At 48.1% G+C, this 20,954-nt stretch overlaps 1 protein-coding gene across 2 annotated transcripts in view; it reads right to left on the bottom strand.

Moving 5' to 3' along the window:
- LOC117229799 (uncharacterized) overlaps positions 1–1,943 on the bottom strand; it is a 273,256-nt gene extending 271,313 nt beyond the window's left edge. For both annotated transcript variants that reach the window (XM_033486602.2, XM_076518960.1), the window contains exon 1: positions 1,621–1,943. The gene's annotated coding sequence lies outside the window, so the exon portion shown is untranslated. The remainder of the gene's footprint in view (positions 1–1,620) is intronic.
- Positions 1,944–20,954: the final 19,011 nt, after the last annotated feature.

The following is a 20,954-nucleotide window of genomic DNA, read 5'->3' as shown; positions in this document are numbered from 1 at the left end:
ACGTGTGTTTCTTTTCTCCTTCTCGACACACACACGCACACACACACGCACACACACACACACACACACACACACGCTCGCACACTTCGCTGCTGCTAACTACTGTTCTCTCGGCGAGCTATACCTCCTCCAGTCCGATTCTAAAGGTTCGTCTTCTCGTGATAAATCGCGACCTTTGTTCCCCGAAGGCATGAAAAGTCACGGCTCTTGTTATGAGAAGTCACGTTACCATGACAGCAGAGAAGTCGTGACCTTTGCCGCGCCACGAGCCCGGAATAATTTCACTGTGAACAACTGCGTTTCTTTTTTCTCTCTAATCCAGCCGCGATCAAAAACGACATAGGCTAATCTCGAGGATACCGTCGATCCGGTGCAGCTGCACTTTTCCTTGGACACTGGGTATATAGTCTTCGAGGAAATCACTGGTGCCGAAGAATCGAAGAAGACGCGGTCCTCCGCGCACTTGGGAGAAGAGATTCGGAACACCACTTTTCGAATTCACACTTTTATCGAGAGGCTTCGAACGGATAGGGGTTGTTTACCCCCGTCGGATCACTCGGGACACGGTAATTACGATCGCGGGACGTACCAAAGAATTAATTTTCTAGCTGGAAACTTGCGAGCCGCGAGACCGAACTCTTCTCGAGCACCCATAAGTCACCCTCTTAAAACACCCCCCCGAGAAAGTCTTCCCCCGTCGATGGACAAAAAGCTCGCAAAAATTTGCCGATCGACCACCGACTTCGACTTCACGTTGGAACACGGCGCGCTCGAAAATCGACGGAGAAGCACCCCTAACGAGCTTAAGGGTTCGTAAACCCTTCTCGGAGAGCCGCGATCGTCCCTCGAAGCATTCTAGAAGAGCGTCGGAACGTGAACGATCTTGAAATCATTAACACGCGATTTACGGATTATCGACAGTCTCGTGTTCCAGATAGGGGATGATGTCCACCCGACAGTATTGCACCCTTAAAAATCAATCGAGAACCACCGTAGAGAACGCGAGTAAAAATCCTCGACCGCGTCGCGATCGCCAGAGAGACCCCCAAGGTCTCGCGAACTCTCCCCCGAGGCTCCCGATCATCCCCCATCCCCTAAACTTCCCCTCGGATATATGAACAAACTCGCAATCTCGAGCTATAAATCTCCGCTGTCGAACGCGAAATATTAACGTACCGTTCGCGACTCGTCGACGGTCCTTTCCTATTCGTTACAAGGGATGTCGCCCGGCGACATCAACCCTTAACTGGTGCAAAGGGATCGCGAGCGAGCCCAACGTTGCGTCTCTGTTCGATCTCGCGTCCGGAATCGTGTCAACTTTTTGTTCGAAGTCGAGTATACTGCTCGTTCGTTCTACGTTTGTCGCGTCGGTTGTTAAGGGTTGTTCGAGATCGTCGTACCAGTTTAAGGGTTGAAAATCGAGCGAAACCGCGGTGGAAGACGCGAGGAAAGATCGACGGCCAGGTCGCGGTCGCCTGGGTCACCTGCGAAGCCCGCGGGCCGCGAACTCTCCCCGAGGCCCGCGATCGCCCGAACTACCCCTAGACTTTCCAGCCCCTGGAAAACCCCGCGGGACCTCGAAAAAACGAACTCCGAAACGAACGCGAGTCTCATTGGTACCGTTTGCAGCGAGGCAGGTCCCGGTGCAGGGGTTGCGGTCCACCCTGGCGGTGGTGCGACACGTAAGATCCGTGTGTCTGGGGGTGCACGGTGGTTGTACGGGGTGCGTGACTAGTCCTGGAAGCGTAGGCGGTGCGGCGCGGCGCGTACTCGTTCGGGTGTTCGATGGTCGGCGTTGTGTATGGTCGCGCGCGCGCCTCGCAACTGGCCTCGGTGTGTCTCTCTAGGGGGCAAACAGCCCTCGACAGCCCTCGACGGTCGTCCGAGGGGTTGACCCAGTTCGAGGCAGGGGCGGAGAGTGCGCGGTACGGACGCCAGCACGTCGCGATACCAACTGAGGCGGCCGACGCTCTCGCGAGGGCTGCGCGGACCCTCGTTTTCCCCTTTCGCGGCCCTCGCAACCCCTGCCCCGAGCTTCCTCTCGCCCCCCTCCGAGATCTCGCTGCCACCCCCCCGCGACCCCCCATCCGACACTCTGCAGGCCGCCGAAAAATTTTCTTCGGCCGAGATTTAATTTGTTCTCCTTCGGCGAAACGAGGGAACCGGACGATCTCGGTTTTTCGAACGCGACCCGCGCAATTTGCAGCGAATTCGCCCCAATCGAGGCTCGGATTGCGCGCAAAAATGGGCGATTGGGAGAGGAAGAGCAGCTACGAAATAATCGGGCGAGCCTTGCGGCATGTTTTTGTAGTTACCGATTGCTAATAATTGTTTAATCGCTTGAGAATTACCGAGCGACGAAATTGTGTCAATATCGAAGATCTTTTGATGGAACTGACATCAACCGATGCTATTCTTTTTTTTTGGAATGTCAAAGCTGAAATGTTGCAGAACGAGAGAAAGATAGAGATAGTTCGCAGTGATGCTAAAAACGCGGCAGAACGTTTTTTACTCTCGACGATTCAAGTTCGACTTGAAATATCCTGGATCGCGATTCATCCGACACCGCGAACAGTTAAACTTTGTATCGCCGGTTTCAAATCCGGTCGCTAGTTTGATCCACAACTTCAGGACTCCGAAAAATAGATCGATCTATTTCGAATGGGCACGAAAATCAAACGAAATTGATTCGACAAAATCATTCGCGCTGATTATTTCTCGAATCGGATTTGAATTCAGCGTGTCAAAATCTACGGAAAACGATGTACGACGCGTTATTAAAAGTAATAATAATAATAATAATAATAAACTGTACATTGCAGTGGGCGAATCGCAATTTTGTTGGAACACCACGAGTTCAACATAAACTGCCAAGGTTAAAAAAAAAGTGCAGTTAATTAAACGTAATTAAATTCATACCGCGTTCTCTCTATTATTTTCCCCTTGTTCCGCAACATTTCGGCTTGAAATGTTAAAAAACAAAAACAAAGGAAATAGAGCATCGCTTTATCCTCGTTCCTATCAAAAGATCCTTGATTTTGACACAACTTTGTCATTTTACCGCACTGTGTGCGCCACCCCTCGGACAACACGAACCACCCCTCTACCACGGATTCTCGAACCAGGGACTCCCCTCCATATTGATTAGTGCGCGCAGTCCGCACGAGCCAGCATCCAACCTACGATGCTACACACGCTGTCAACATGCCTGCCAAATTCGAAATTTCGTCCGGGGGTGAACACGCAGCCTCCGCGGGCTGAGGGCCAGGGGTAAGAGAGAGTCAGGGGTGAGAGTCTTTGGCCGATAGGTGCGTGAGTCCTTCGATGCGACGTCGTCACTCTCTTTCTCTCCCTTGATCTCTTGCTCTCTTGCAATCTCGCTCTCTTTAGTTTTCTTCTGTCTCTCTTGATTTCTCTCGCTCTCTCTCTCGCACGCTCTCGCTCTTTCTTGCTCTCTCTTGCTCTCTCTTCGGGTGTCTCTCGCTCTCTCCTGCTCCCTCTTCTGGTGTCTCGCACTCTCTCACTCTCTCTCGCTCTTTCTTGCTCTCTCTTGCTCTCTCTTGCTCTCTCTCGCTCTCTTTTGCTCCCTTTTGCTCTGTCTCTCGCGCTCTCGCGAGCTCTCTCTCGCTCTCTGCGAGCTCTCTCTCTCTCTCTGCGAGCTCTCTCGCGCTCTTTTTCTCACGCTCTGTGTCTCGCGCCCCGTCTCTCTTGCTCTCTCTTCTGATGTCTCTCGCTCTTTCTCGCTCTCTTTTGCTCTCTCTTGCTCTGCCTCTCGCGCTCTCTTTCTCGCGCTCTCTTTCTCGCGCTCTTTTTCTCGCGCCCTGTCTCTCGCGCCCTGTCTCTTGCGCTCTCTTCCGCTCTCTCTTGCTCTCTCTTCTGGTGTCTCTCGCACTCTCTCGCTCTCTCTTCTGGTGTCTCCCGCTCTCTCACTCTCTCCCACTCTCTCTTGCTCTCCCTCGCTCTCTCTCCCGCTGTCTCCCGCTGTCTCCCGCTCTCTCTTTCACTACCTCTCTCTCTCTCTCTCTCTCTCTCTCTCTCTCTCTCTCTCTCTCTCTCTCTCTCTCTCCGGTTCTCCACTATGGTGGGTGCAAGCTAGCGGCGCTTGAATGGAACCATTGTGTTATTTGTTGCGAACTACGGGACTGGATTTTGTAATGAAATTGCGTTTCGGGCTTTGGCCGCTTTGTGCTCGCTGTGGCACAGCAGCTCTCTCTCAGGCGGACCTGCTTTTCGGGGATTTTTAAGGGGAAGTTCGTAGTCGAGTTGTAGGCCGTGAATGGGGAAGTGCTAATGGGCTGGAAACATGAAGCCATTCGGGGAAGATTCTAAGAAAATTACGAGCAACCGTTCGCTGAGAAAAGACATCTCGACTTCGACGGCCGCGGCCGCCGAAAAACCCTTTCGCGCGGATTTCGTTCGACGGGGCTCGATTTGTTCCACGCGTCCGCGCGATCGAGAAGATCGCTCGCGTCTGTCTCGCAATAATCTACCACAAATCGCACCGAATTGTCTTTCGGGTGCTCCGTCGACCCGTGCGCCCATCGACGCAGCGATCAATTACATAGGCGTAGGACCGGCGCAGGGAGATTCAGAGCGATCCCGAAATTCGGCAATTCCGGGAGTAATTACCGTATTCGACGACGCCGATTAGACTACGTCGCGGCCGATCGCGTTCTAGATTAGACCTGGAACACCGTAGGAAAGGGGTTGCCGAGAGAAGTCGGTCCCGTATGCGGGATAAAAATCGAAGATCGGGTGTCGGAGCTGTTCTCCTCGGTAGCCGAGAAGGCGGCGACTCGTCTACGGGGTTGTTGACTGGGTGCGTGTGTCCTTTGAACGTGCCAGCCCGCTCCCCGACGGCGACAGCGACTCGAGCGCAGTCGAGTGAAGGATGGCTGAGTGAAGAATCGAGGATTGAATGGGGTGGCAAAGTTGGATGATGACAGTCGAATAGAATTATTCGGAGACGGCGCTAGCTGGAAGAAATTGCCTCGTTTGAGCCGGTGTCCCCGGGCTTGCCGGGGATAATTAAGGGTCGGCCGGGGGACACGGTTCTCGTCCCGTTCATTTAATTAAACATAACTCTTTGCTTCCACCGGTTTTCAAAAAGCGCTGTTAACCCCTCGCGCTATTTCCAAGTCGCGGCGAAAAGGAAAAAGAAAGAAACAGAAAAAGAAAAAGGAACGTTCGCGTGGCCCGGGCATTGTTAATTAGCACTACGCGCGGAGAACACGGTCGCCGGCGGTTGGCGGCAGCGTGCCGCTCGGCGGAGGGACGGCGGCGGGGCGGGGAATATTTGTAATTGTGTTCGAAACAATGAGCTCGAACGCGAATCGTCCGGAGCCCAGGCTCGTAATTAAGTTACTCGGCCTCTATACGCGCGAGTCCAAGTAATTCGAACGAATCGCCCCGTGAAATTTTCGAGCCGAGAGCGTATTCTACGCGTGCCCGCGCGCGCGCCGAGTCATTAGTATTGAAACACATAAATTATAACCCGGCCAGCGATTATGGCCCGTTCTTCCCTGTTCAACGAGGCCGCCGCCGTTGCCGCCGCGGCGCTAACTCGCCACCCGTTATAATTCACCCGACATCGCAAAAATATATTAATACCTTTATTTCCGCCACGGGCTGTTAACTGCATTACGGAGCCATCGTCATTAAGGAATTACGCGCTGTAAAATCCGCCGCGAAAACTCGGCCTTTTACCCACCTTGTTGCGCCCCGCAAACCCCTCCGCCGCCGATGGCCGCCATTTGTTTAATGCGATGCTCCGCGGCGAAACAATCGGATTGTTGGGAAAATCGAGCGAATCCGGAATCTTTAAAATCCCTCGCCCCGCATAAAATTGAGAGCGTGAAAAATGATTTGATTTCCCTCAATTTACTTATATTTTATTGTATTGTGTTTATTTATTATGTCGAGAATTATGTCGACAACCTGTATGCCGTGATTCCTCAGGTCATTCGCAGCAACTTTTTCCTTTGCAAAAATGTTCTCCGCGGCTTCGTTCACGAGTTATCAGCGAAAAACAGTGACCAATGAGAGGCGAGCTCCGTTAACGCGAGGCGGAGCGGTCGAAGCGCAGTTCCGCCGATTGGCTCGGCCGCGTAGCGCCACGCGAGCCGGCCTCTCATTGGTCGCTGTTTTTCGTCGATAACTCGTTAACGGAGCCTCGGAGGAAATTTTTGCAAAGGAAAAAGTTGCTTCGAATGACCCCAGGAATCGCGCCTTCCTGTTTGCCAACATAATTGCTCATGTAATAAATAAATATAAGCGATATAATAAGATACAAGTAAATCAAGGGAAATTAAATCGCGTGACACGCCCAAACGAAATATACCCTTTTCAATCGTCGCCATCGCGGTATAGTTCGTCAAGCCGAACAATTTCAGTCCGTGTTGCAGACCTCTTTGCTACATCGATTGTCGAGTTTCATCGCTTGCACGGGAACCGTTCGCAGATTGTTCTCGCTGGACGAGACCGCGAATAAAAGGACTCGCATTTTGCGCGCGGCCCGCTCGCCGCGCGGTGCAAATTAATTTACAAGCTCGGCCGGCATAAATTTACACCGCGCTAGTTTATTTAGAAGTTCGCGCGGCATAAATTCTATTTTACAAGTCTACTTCCGAGCTGATACAGAGAGAGAGAGAGAGAGAGAGAGAGAGAGAGAGAGAAAGCGCGTAGAAGATTACCGAAACGGAAAATTCTCCGGGGCTGAAAAAAAAGGAACTGCGGCCCGTAAATCATTCGGCCCGTTTATCCGTTAATTATCGATATCGACAGTGGCCTAATACACCGCCGTTCGCATAATATGAAAATTACACTTCGCCGGGACAAGGGGCGTTGCGCGCCGGCCGTGGGGGTGGGGAAGGGGGAGGAGGCGGTTTAACCGCGGGGACGCAGGTGTGAATAGAACCGCGTTTATTAATTGATTAAAATCGCGTTGCGTGGAGGGCCGTGTGTTCGACGGTTCGGGTCGGGTCGGGTCGGGTCGGGTTTTTGGCCGCCTCCGGTGCATCGAAATCCGGCCGTTGACCGTGGCCGTGCACGCGGCCCAAAGACGTTATTAATTCGACGTTGATTCGGCGACCCGGCTCTCGTTCGCTTATTAACGGCCCGTTCAATTAATTAATTCGACCGGCCGACAGTTGTAACCCGCGTCAAAACTCGGATGTTCGGCCGCGATACGGTTCGATGCTTAGCCCCGCTCGCCGTTATTGTCCAGAAATTCGCGGCTCCGGGGGTAGGGGGGGAGGGGCGACCGCGATATTAAAATGCCACGGTCCGTTTCCCTCCTCGAATGAAACACCCCCCGTGGCCCCGCCGAAAACCCGCATCGTCCGACGTAAACGTCGTTCGATCGAGTCGCTTTTGTAAATTGAAATTTCCTTTCTTCCTTTTTTCTTTTTTTCGCGTTTTTTACGCGCCGCTAAAATCGGCGACGCCGAGAACTGGACGGCGTTGGTTCTCAACTCGGGCAGACTTTCGCCGGAAAATTGGCTCAAGATACGATCGATTGTAGTAAATAGATCGTGGATTTATGATAATAAATTATTATGATAATAATAATAATTTATAATTTATATAATAATAATAATAATAATAATAATAATAATAATAATAATAATAATAATAATAATATAATATATATGTAATATTATATAATAATATAATAATATAATAAATAATATAATAATAATAATATAATAATATATATGTAATATTATATAATAATAATAATAATAATTTATTATGATAATAAATTATTTTTAAATTTATAATAATATCGTGATTAGACACAGGTGTGTCTAATCATACGGGGTGTCTCGATCAATTGTTAATCAGTTGTAATTACAGTAGCAAATTCTCCCCAATTGACCCTCAGCTTGGAAACAAAAATGGACAATTTAGAGAGTGGAGACATTTATGACAATTGTTACAGTTGCCGGCGATTCTTGACCATTTTTAAGTTTATATTCTTAATATTGAAAATTGTTTTAACGTGGTTTATTATAGTAGCCTAATTTCTGACAGAAACAACCCTTCTTCCGCAGCGTGCAAAAATAATTGCGAACGGAGTTCCAAAAATATATCGACGGCTTTCGAGTCTCGCAGGAGAAATTCCACGGTCTCCGCGGTATAGATTTCTCCCAGGGGTGAGTTTTTTTCCGGTCAACGACTATTAAAACGAGCCGCGATACTCCAATAACCGTATCTCCTCTTCCCAAATTGTCCATTTTTGTGTACAAGCTGAGCGTCAATTAGAGGGAGTATTTATTTTATCTCCTTCAATTTTTTGAGGGGGTGAAAATTTGTTATGTGTAATTCAAGTAGTATCACGTGGCCCGAGTATCTCACAGGGGTTGTTCTTCCAAAAAAAAAATGTTTCGATCTTAATCTTCTTGATCTTTTGATCTACCAAAATATACCATTTCCTTCATAATTACTGCGATTCGAAATTTTTTTATTATTATATAAATTATTTTTATATTTATATTTATATATTTATATTTATATTATTATTATTATTATTATTATTATATTATATTATATTATATTATTATTATTTTAATATATTTATATTTATATTTATATTTATATTATTATATAAAAAATTAAAAAAATATTATATAAATCTATTATTATATAATTAGGGTAAGAAAATTGCGAGAGATTAGAATTTTATCCCAAATTTCAAAGAACAGAGTAACATCTTCGCTCAATAATTATTCATTATCCATATTATCATTATTATATTATTAATTTTCGAATTACTACTAAAGGGGTTAAAAAGGGTGTCGTTCTTAGAACGGTTGAAAAGAATCGATCTCCTCGTTGCACTTTCGTTAAGAATACTTGTTATTTATTTCGGAAAGATATTCGTCGGCGAGGCTGAAGAAGAATCGTTCTTTTTAGCCGCGCGCATATTTACGCGACGGTAAATAAAGAGCGGCGCGGCGGTCTAAACGGTCCGAGCGGAAAACTGCGAGCTAGTAATGTGGGAACCGAACTTCTGGCGGCGGGAATAAAAACCTGGAAGATATTATGGACTCTCGCGGCCACTTCGCCGGCCACAAGTTTCGGTGGCCGGACAGGGACGGGGCCGATATTAGCCGGCGATACCGCCGCCTTCGATCGAGATATAAAAAAGTTTATCCGCCGAAACTGTTAAGAGTTTTTTCGAGGATTCGCGGGGAACGCGTCGACGTCGCGGAACGGCTTTTCGCTTTTCCGCACGAGCGTTACAATAACACCAGGCTGTTGCATTTCTCATGTCGCCGGGCACGTTCTTCGAAAATGCTTGCCGGTCGTTCGCCGGAGAATTTGTCGACGCGCGGCCGCTTTTGTATCGTTGAAAACGATACCGTCGTTTTTTGTCGCGCGCGCGCGCGCGCGTTTATTCTGCGATCTGCGATGCGATACACCGTGTCGGACTCGCCGCGAGAATTTCGAACGGGATTCATGTACCGTTCGTATTATTTGCTCGTGCCGGATCGTGACGCAGTTTTATCGCCCCGTTAACGATGTTCGAACGTTGAATTGAACGCGTTGACCGAGTAAGAAATTGTTAGCGACCGGGTCGCTCGAATCGACGCTGCTTTTAAATAAATTAGCGAGCCGGCCGGGTGACGAAACAAGAGAACGAGAAGCAAATGAAAGTGAAATAAGGGAGCAACGATGTAAATTGTACGAGGGGGGAATGGAATGAAAATAATCGAAGAAGAGAAAATGGAAATTATTGGGGAAATGAAATAAAGATGAAATGAAAATAATTTTAAGATGAGGTAAAAGATAAAATAGAAATGTATTACAACGAAGAAAAATCGAATGAAATGAAAATAAAATAAAACGTTTGGATTAGCCTTCTAATAATTCAACTAAAATTGTAGATCGACAGTTCAGAATTTCTTAATATATTATTCGGAAACCACAACTATAATAAAACTGTAAACAAAGTCTATCGAATTATTTACATCAATATGCACGATGTAACAGGCCCCGTACACAATTCCTCTTTAAAATAGAATCATCGAATGTGCCTTGAACACAATTTCAGTCATTGAGGATTTTATTCTATTATGAGAGTAGTGAAATGAAGATAAAATGAAAATAATTTTAAGATGAGATAAAAAATAAAAAATAGAAATATATTACAACGAAGAAAAGTCGAATGAAATGAAAAGAAAAAAAAGGTTCGAATAATAATAACGTTCTCCTAATGATTCATCTAAAATTGTAGATCGACAGTTCAGAATTTCTTAATAAATTATTCGAAAACCACAACTATAATAAAACTATAAACAAAATCCATCGAATTATTTACATCAATATGCACGATGTAACAGGTCCCGTACACAATTCCTCTTTAAAATAGAATCATCGAATGCGCCTTGAACACAATTTCAGTCATTGAAAATCCCACGAACAGGCTCTTTTCCGGTCGATAAATCGTCGAGCCGTCGCAGGAAATCCCGACAAGCACGGAATAACCACTGGAAAATAATAAACGAGCCTAGTTTAAAAAGACTCCGGAGTGCACACCGTCAGCCAGCGTTCACCCTTCGCGAGCTGGCTTGTAACGAAAGAAATAAATGCCCCTCGAATATTTCTGAAAGCAGGAGAAATCAGATTCCGCGCAATCATCCGCGAATCAATTCTCAGTCGCTCTGCCGCGAGACTTCCCCCGGCCTGGCGGAGGGGTCGCGAGAGCCAGCGAAACAGGGAGGAGGCCGTCAACCCTTCTTCGTTAACGCCTTTCTTCGTCCCGCGGGGGTGGCTCGCCGGGAATGAAAGAAAAACAAGTGCGTCCCCCCCGAAGGGGATTACAAGCTCCGGGCTCCCGTCGACCTTCTTCGAAATGCATGTCCTCGACGCGATCCACGGGTCCCGCCGAGGCGCCGAGGCGCCGTGAAAGGGCCGAGATTTCACTTTCGTTCTCGAAGGGAGAGGGAACCGCCTCTACGCTCGGCGCCGGCTTAAAGCCGCGCGATTCCCAGTGAGACAGAGATAGAGCGAGACGGAGACGGAGTGCGAAAGAGAGAGAGAGAGAGAGAGAGAACGAAAAAGAGAGAGCAAGGGAGAGTGAGAAAAAGCGGGAGAAGCAAGAGAGAGCGAGAGAGAGCAAAAAGAGAGCGCGATAGAGCAGAAGAAAGCGAAGAAGAGGGAGCGCGACAGACAAAGCGCGAGAGACAGAGTAAGAGAGAGCGAGAGAGAGCGAGAGAGAGCGCGCGCGAGAGTCAGAACGCGACAGATAGAGCGCGCGAGAGTCAGAACGCGACAGATAGAGCGCGAGAGACAGAGCAAAAGAGAGCGGGAGAGAGTGGAAGAGAGAATGAGAGAGAGCGAGACACCAGAAGAGAGAGGAAGAGAGCGCGAGAGAGAGCGGGGGAGAGCGGGGAAGAGCGAGAAAGCAAGAAAAAGTGAAAGACGGAAGTAGACCGACGCAGAGAGAAATAGAAAGAGAAAGAAAGGAGATGAAAGATATACGCAGAGAGAAAAAGAGAGAGAGAGAAAGGGAGAGAGACAGAGCGAGGGAGAAAGCAGGGGAAGCCAACCGTTTCGAGAGGGTTGGAGAGTTCTGGCTGGTTTCGAGGGCTCGAGTCCTTTTCTCTTTACCTTTCCACCCTCGACGAGGATGAATGGGGCAACGAGGGACTCCTGACCTTTCCTTCTGCTGTTTAACCCTTGCGCAGACCTCCAAGAACCGTTCAGGAACTGGGTAACACGCTCCCGAAACCCCCTTCAGGGGATGATTTTCTTAGAAAGCTCCGGCGGCCACTCCCGGCCCCATTAGAAACCGGCTAACTGCGATTGAACCGTTTATTTCTACGACCCCGAGGGGCTCCGGAAGGAAACCACCCCACCTCCCCCAGGGACAGGGATGCTATTTTCCCGCCGGTCTTGCAGCCTCGTCCCCGGAAATTTGCGTAGACGTTCGGAAAGATCGGAGAGGAAACCAACCCCAGCCGCGCCGAAATCGAGACAATAGAAACAAAAGATTTCCACCGGGGTATCTATTCGTCTTTCGTCCGACGAGGGTTGCAAGAAAGGCTACAATAGGGGCTCTCCCGAACGACGCCGTCCGCGGGCAAGGATTCTCCTCTCCGTCGATCAACGCCTACGTCTATGAAAATCGGCGCAGACTTTCGGTAAATTTCAGAGACGACCGAAGGAACCGCCGTAAAATCGAGACAATGGTAACCGAAGAATTGACGGGGAATCCTTTATCTTTCGGCCAAGGGGGTTGCAAGCGAATGTACAATAGGGTTCTCGAATGACGCCAGTCCCGGACGGAGATGATTTCTTTTTTTTACCATTGTACAGTGTTTACAAATTACCTCGCTCGGAAAGCTGACGTTCAAAATTATTCTCTTCGCTTGCATCGTTGACAAAAGCATTTGCGAACGAGGCAAGATATCTTTCGTAATTATGCATTCGAACGAGCTGGCTCGGATTCGTCCCGTTTTGTTCGAGGTATAACTTAAATTGATAAGCAAATTAATAAGTGATCAATGAATACTCGATAAATAAATAACTAATAAATAAATAATTTATAAACGAATAATTACTAAAAATAAACGATTAATAAATAATAAATTAATAAACACATTAATCACGTTAAGTCTTGCAGACACGAATGCGACAGCAGATATTCTCCGCGCATCGTCGACGTAAAACCGCGCTGGTTACGTCAAGGGACGGTACCACCCCGGGGCGATGAAAAAATAGGTAAAATTACTTGCGGCAAAATCAGGACAACGGGAACAAAGAGGACCCGCGCGGCGAGTGTTTCGTGTTTCGACGTAAGGGTTGAGAAACGACGCGGTACAAAAGATCGTCGGGCTAAAATTCTGGCCGGTTATTAACGCGATATTTAATCCGGCGGGATCCGCGGTCCATTGTGGCTCGCGGTTCGCGGTAAAAAGCGTCGTCGAGAGGACCGCCGCCTAACTTGGCTGTTTAGCCCCGTTTACCTGCTCTCTCGAAAGATAATGTCGATAACGGGCCGAAAGAAAATGGAATAGCGGCGGCGGCGGGGTGTGTGGGGGGAGGGTAGGCAATTTGTCGGCCGTCGAAAGAAAGCGCAAATTTTCCGGGCGCGGAATTAACGAGGCCGGGGGTGGAGGAAAAAAAAGAGGAGGAGACGGCCACGCCGGTGTAGCATCGGTGTGTCCGAGGGTGTGTCGAGGACAGCCAGCGTCCCGAGATGTCACGGAATTTTAATGGCACAATAATTGCCGGTGCTGCAGCAACGACGCTCCTAACGCGATAAAGTTAATGCGCGCCAACGCGTTCGTCCCCGCGCCGCGCCTCTCCGCTCCGAATGCTCTTTTTCCGAGCCGTTTCCGTCTTGTCGCACCCCTCCGCGGCGCGCCCCGCTGCACCCCCGCGCGGCGATAACGCAATTAAAGGAGCGAAGGAGCAGAGAGAACAGCAGCTTCGTCGCGGCGCTTCCGCGAATTCGCGAACGAGCTGCCTCGACGAGATCGTCCGCGACCGCTCCCCCCCTCCCCCCTCCGCGAATGCAGCCGACAGACTGCAATTTTAACGGGCGCTGGAACACCGGTGAATCGACGCCGACAGGTGTTTGTCGTTGTTGCCGTCGCCGCGCGGAGCAGTGCCGTTGTCAGCTCGGACAGTTCGCCGAATGAAATACTTTCGGCCGCGGCGAAATAAATATCGCGAGCTACGGCGAACGCTCGCCCGAACGGACACACGATCCCCGTCCGCGGACCGAGATTAGGCGCGCGTTTATGGAAAATGGTAATTGGATCCGTGAAGTCGGTGGACTCTGAGCGGCGCGAACAAAAATGGACGATTTGGGAAGATTCGATTGTTCGAGGCTTGCTTCTCTAATTGTCCATTGAACTGCTTCTCTAATTCTCCATTTTCGTTCGCAAGCTGAGCGTCGATTAGGGAGAATTCGCTGTATACCGTATAAATAATCGAAGGTTGTTCGAATAATCGTGCTGAGACGATTCTGATGGAAGGAATCTATCAGAGACAGCAACGAGTAGACTGCGAATTTTGTGCGTTTACGAGAAAAATGAGTAGAGAAAATTCTCTACAATCGTCCCTCAGCTTGCGAAAGAAAATGAACAATTAGAGGAAGAGGTGATACGATTGTTCGAGCCTTGCGGCTCGTTTTTCTAATCGTCGACAATCGGCAACTATAAAAAACGAAACGCTCGAATAATCGTGACTCCTCTGTCCAAATTGTCCACTTTCGTTTACAAGCCGAAGGAAAATTGCGGAGAATATGTACCGTACCACTCTCGACCGATTCAAATTATTTAAACGAAACTCCTCGCGTAACTTATTCCCCCGAAAACAGCGCAACGCGGGACTCTCGGTGCATGCGTCGCCCGCCCCAATCCTCGCGTAACTTATTTTCCCGAAAACAACGATCCGGCCGGTAGAATCTCGAAAGCGGAAAGCGCGGCGACGATAAAGCTGTTCAACGAATCCACGGGCACGGCGAGCTCGAACGGGCACGCACACCGAGCCGAGACGTTAGTTAACCGGCGTACAAGTTAAGAACCTAATGCAGAGCCGTCTACATAATCGCGCAGCTCCGTGGCGAGGGGAGGAGAGGAGCAGCAGTCGTTAGCACTTAAATACCCAATCTACAAGCGGGCAAGAACATTCCCGAGTTAGTTCCGCCGGCGAAGGAAGCGCTGGCGCAGCGAGGAAGAAGTCCTTGGGAGCGTGTTCGAAGGAGGAAGGGGGCCGCTGGGAAAGACGCGGCGCGGTCGTTTTGATTGGGCCATCGGGAACGTTTAAGGGAAAGGAACATCGACGTGCCCGCGTTGCTCGGCCGTAGGGGCGCCGGGGGAACGCGGGGGTGCAAACGAACTCGTTTGCAAGGTAAAAGAGGAAGCCGTGGGGTTGTTGCGGCGCCGCTGCTCGTTCGCGTCTCTGGCCCGTTATTACAACAACCTTTCGTGTTTCTACACGGGCATCGCCGCGGCGAGGCAGGGCGAGGCGGGGCGAGGCGGGGCGAGGCGAGTCGCGAAACTCGTCGCCGCTCGCACGAGAGGAGACGCCGGAAAATAGAATAAGAGCAGGCCGGAAATGAGATTTCTCGACCGTCCCGGAACGTAATTTTCGCGAACCAAGAAACCGCGGGACCGCGAGAAGAAAAACTCGCGAAAAAGCGGCGGCCCGAGGCGAACGAACTGAAACGGGTGACGGGGAAGAGACGAACAGTGGGGAGACGAAACGGCGGCGACAACGTCCGGCACGATGCACTTGATCGTTTTAACGTTGTTTCGAGCTACGGTCAAGGAACAGTCGACAATTGTAGCCCGGACGAATGCCAGCTGGTCTACCGAGTGTCCTAAACGCGACTGATGTATATTGTTTTATAACAGCGCCAAGAGTGGATTTATTTAAACTATCTACGATTTATATTTTAATATACAGGCTTATTTTTCTGTCAAAATTATGGTACTAGCGGAAGTGATGCAGCCGAGGGATTCTTGAGATCATTCGAAGCAACTTTTTCCTTAGCGAAAATGCAATCCGCGGCTTCGTTTAGGAGTTATTAAGGGAAAACGCTGACTAATGAGAGATCGCGTGCGACCGACGCCCCGCCCTCGCGACCACTGCCACCGCGTCGGACGGTCGCATGGGCGGAGCGCCGGTCGCACTCGCTCTCCCCAATTGGTCACCGTTTTCCGTTAATAACTCGCGAACGAAGCCGCGGATTGCAATTTCGCTAAGGAAAAAGTTGCTTCGAATGACCTCGGGAACCCTTGATTGCTGGATAGTAACATAATTTTGGAACAATCAGTATACATGTGTCAAGGTATGAATTTGATCGAACCTACACTGGACCGCGAACGGCACTGCATCGTTCTAACGTCGTTCAAGGGAACAGTCGACGTCAAACCGGGTCCCGGAACGGTCGAGGATCGCGATCCGGAATAATGCCGGTTGCGGGATATCTATAATGGACATCGAGGCGAATCAACGGGACGTCGCCCGGCCCGCGATAAATTAATTAAGCAAGCCGGGGCTCGGATTTCCCAAAGGCTGCGCGCGTGCCTCGCATTCTGATCTATTTCTGATAGGCCCGACACGGCGAAAGAACAACGGACGGCGCTCCGTTAATTGCATTGTATTGCGATTTGTTTCGGCGAGGACCGACAGGGCGCAACAATAAACCTCCCGCGGGTCGTCGCGAATAAATTGAAACTGAAATAAAAGATCGGATAACAAAATATACAGTTATACGGGAACGGTGAGCGGCCGTCTCCCCCGGCACCGCCCTTACTTAATTAAAAGCCTCTTTGCCGGGCGAACCTCATCTCTCTCTTTCTCTCTCTCTCTCTCGCTCGCTCGCTCGCTCGCTTTAATCCCCACAGCTAGACAATTTTATTAACACCGTCTTAACTCGAGGAAACGTAAGCTCCGCGGCCACCCTCGAAGCCACCCTTCGCACACAGTCGCCTTGAAAGGTCGACCGAGCTGTCGCTCATTGTCCCTCACGATCCTCTATTTTTATTCAAATAACCTTGGCTTTTCGATGCTCTCACAAAATTCCATGGAATCGAATGGCTTTTATCAAGTCCTTTGTAATTTCCTTGCCATTACCGATCGCTTCAATTCTTTCATACGTTCGCTTCATTGTAACATCTGCAACAGTGCGTCCCATTTTTTAGGACAATCCTTTTCAGAATAAACCTTGCACAGCGTCAACCTATTATTCGGATCTTGCGAATTCCGTATCGCACTTTGTCGACTTTCCCACTACCACCATATAATAATAATTATTGAGAACAATAATCGTGTTAACCCATTGACTGCCACGCAAATTTAGCGCGTCTTGTCCTGGGTGCCACAGTTTTATTTTAAAGGTCATATATATATATATATATATTATTATAATATTATAACTTTTATATTTATATATTATTATTATAACTTAGACGATTAGACCATAATATTATATAGATAGATATTAGAGAGAGACATAATATTATTAGATCATTATATTATATTATATTATACTACTACTACTACTACTACTATATTATATTATTATAATATATATTATTAAGTATTATATTATTATACTTATACTACTACTATATTATATTATATAATATAGTAGTATTATATATATATATATATATATATATATATATATATAATATAATATAATATAATATAGTAGTAGTAGTAGTAGTATAATATAATATAATGATCTAATAATATTATGTCTAACGGGTTAAAGAATATAAAAAAAACCAGCTATAGCTTGTCAATTTATCGGCGCGGAAGCTTTTGTTTTCTCCGTGAAAGTTCGCCGTGAAAGTTGCCCTCAGCGATGTTTAAAATTTCCAGAGCGAAGCAACGATCCCCCGGATGGAAATAACAGCTGACGCGTTCGTGGGGGCGCATACCCGCTCGAAATCGGCCGATTACCACGGAACCGTGACGGACCGGGGGCTCGGGACTTCGGGAGCGTTCGGGCTCGCGAAAAGCCGCGCGCGGGCCGGCTCTTGAATATTCAGCGCGGACCTCCCGGCGCGGCCGGATAACAGCCCCGGTGCTCGTCCGGGATCAGGCTCCTCCTCCGACGGCTTACCGGACAGGAACGCGGAGTCGGTCCGGGCCGTTTGCGAAGGATACGAAAGTAATCTGACGCCCCCCGACCCCGAGGACAATGAATTTGTTCGATCACGATCTCGCGAGGACGCCGCGCGCCGTCTTGCCCAAGAACACCGCGCCGGATCCGGAAAAGCTGCCCCCGCTGCCCGGGGCACTTAAAACTGGGATCCTCGACCGGGATTCTAAATTTTTCGACAAATTTATTCGGACCCTCGGCTGGCAAGATTGAAATCTCCCGGATTTTTCACTGTATTTTATGGCCTTACCGAGGAATGTTTTCCGGCGACGGAAACGGCGACCCGGGCGCGGTAAATTATGCAAATTTTAAATTTATAAATTTATAAAGTACGTATATATATGTATAAATGCGTATTGCTTTACGTATGCCTTTTTTAGATTTGATTTCGGTGGAGGAGTTTTGCGTCGTTTCTTTTGTTTATGCTTTAGCCATAAAAAAACACTGAACGATCGGTTATTGTTCCTAAAAGAACGCAGAAAAATCTTGAAAAATACGTGACACGTCGCGGCTGTCGGTTTTCATTTTTGAGAATTTTCTCCGATTTTTAAGTCTACTATCCTGGTTGAGAAAAATTAAAAACGACCACGAATGCAGATTTCTTATTGGAGGTTTCAATATATATTATTGTATAAATTATTATATATCATAAATTCTTGATATTTAGAAATCTGTCAACAGCGCAACTGTTACACGAAAAACAACAATTTAACATTATATGTTCGTAACAGGTTCCAGCGCAAACGGTTAACCTCTTGTCCGCCGTTGCAATTGCAAAGCTTGCCGAGCGTGTCCTGCACCTTTGGGAAATTCTTGCAATTTCGAAGATTGCGAACAAGAAAAGGGGGAGAGAGAGAGAGCCCGGCGCACTCGAATCGCTTCCAGGCCGATGGAATCGAAAAGCCGGATCTCTCCGGCGACGACAATCCGCAGCAATTTGCAATAATCAATGGGCATAATTGCTCGAGACGCGTCGCAGGCTTCCGATAAATCAGGGTGTAATCCGTGGCTCGAGTGGTCCGCGGAAAAACTCATCCGGCACGCGAATTATCTTTTCGCGAACCACGAATGGGAGCGAACACCGCGGCCGAGCAATAATTTCGCGATATCCAATTTGAATAATTACTCGGGATAATTACTTCCGGCCGACTATCCGACCACCGAGGAGGGGGGGGACCAGTCCGAATAGTTGATAATTGCTGACGATTATTTTTCGCCCGCCATCGCATCCTCGAATATGCAGTAATTTCGCCAACAGAAATGTTCGGAGCTCGGAATTGAAACCGGCAAATCCGAGAATACTAAGTCGACGATTCTTCGGGCATCGCGGCTCGTTTTTAGAGAAACTCGGGGCAGAAGGCAAAAAAGGCGGCGGATAATGCTAGAATAAAAACGTTGACTCTTTTATTTCTAATTTTTTGCCGCGATTCGAAGGCAATTCGGAGGCCACGTGACGCGATTCGAAGGCAATTCGAAGAATATTTGAAGAAAATTCGAAGGAAATTCGGAGGCAATTCGAAGAAAATTCAAAGGCAATTCGAGGACAATTCGGAGGCCACATGCTACGATTCGAAGGCAATTCGAAGAATATTCGAAGGCAATTCGAAGGCAATTCAGAGGAAATTCGAAGGCAATTCGAAGACAATTCAAAGGCAATTCGAGGACAATTCGAAGGCAATTCGGAGGCCACATGCCACGATTCGAGGGCAATTCGTAGGCCGTGTGACACGATTCGACAACAATTCGGAGGGCACGCGCCACGATTCGAAGGCGAACAGACCATTTTCTGCACAGGAAAATTCGCAGCAACCCGAAATTTGGCATTTCCGAGAATCATTGCTGTACTTTTAATTAGAGTCCTGCAACTCGACGACAAACCGGTTTCAAATTTTCAAGCAATTTTGCACCGCTACGTGACAATGCCGTGGCATAATAACGCTGGTTACACGATAATGCTATTACATCATGATGCTATCTTATGATAATGCTATTCACACAACAGGGAAGTTCAGAACAGAACGGCTGGGAAAGGAGTCGCGGAGCGAAGGCACAACATTCCCGCCTGTCTTCATTGTTAAAATATTTCAATGTTTCAATAATGTACTGTAGAATATTATATACTAATTATCATATAACACTGATATTAAAGAACGATCGAAGCTGCTATTTATTTTCTATCGTTCGCGATTGACGCGGGGAATTGTTATTTTATTTACATTTATAACATAAATTCAATATTAATATTTGTACATTTTATTTTATTTTTATTTCGCATAGAAATCTGTCGTCTAATTGTAACGAAATTGTTTGGTAAATAGTTATTATTATTATTAATTAATAATAACTAGTTAAAGTTATTATTATTATTATTATTAATTAATAATAACTAGTTAAAGTTATTATTAAGTTATTATTATTATCATTAATAAATTATCCCCGCGCGAAGCATTAACAACCCCTTCGACAAACGGAAGAATATCTGAAGAATTCTGACATCGAAACAATAAATAACAATAAATTAATCTCGATCGTTTCGCGCGGCGCTGTTCAAAATTTTCGCAAACAGCCACGGCGGGACCAGTTCTCGAGGTTCTCTCGATCGAGTTTCCTCGATCCTAGAAAAATGGAACGCGCGCGACCGCTAACGATGCAAATAGGTTAAGGGCGCTCCACCGGATTTCGAGAAAAATAGCGCGCGGGGGGTGGAACGCGAAATTGCGGGGAACGGTCGAAGCTCTGTTCGAGTATCGATGTCGGTCGGTCGAGCAGGATCGAGCGAGGAAATTCGCGGCGGCCAGCGGTCGGCTAACGAGTTAATTCGCGGGGAGCGCGGGGTGGCCGGGAAGGGCTCGAGAAGGGCGGCTGGGTGCAGGTGGCTGCACGGGGTGAAAGGGGCGCGCCGTGAATAATACAGCATTATGACGTGGACAAGAGAGGGTTGGAAATGTATTTAGGGATTTGCAGACCAGCCGGGATGACGCAGGACGACGGTTTCGGGGGATGATTCTGGGTCCGAGGGGCGGGAGGCCGGAGGGGGAGGCTGGCGAAACCGGGTCGCGGCACTGACAGTGCGACCTACATACGATTGCGACTCCCCCCCTCCCCTGCCCCTTCTACACTCCGTGCTCCCTACTCCTTATCTCTACTTCTCAGTTTCTCAGTGACGGATTCACGCTCGAGTTTCACCCTACCGAAGGCGCCATCCACCCTCCCCTTGGAAATTTCTTAGAAAGTTTGGCAACTGTCTAAGAGCTACCCGCCGGGACCCAGCCAGCGTGAAAATTACTCCGCCACGCGAAACGTTTCCCTCGACCGGCAC

This window comes from Megalopta genalis, chromosome 2 (assembly GCF_051020955.1).
Source record: "Megalopta genalis isolate 19385.01 chromosome 2, iyMegGena1_principal, whole genome shotgun sequence".
NCBI lineage: Eukaryota > Metazoa > Arthropoda > Insecta > Hymenoptera > Halictidae > Megalopta > Megalopta genalis.
The sequence above is the reverse complement of the archived record's forward strand: the minus strand, read 5'-3'. Positions and strand labels throughout refer to the sequence as shown.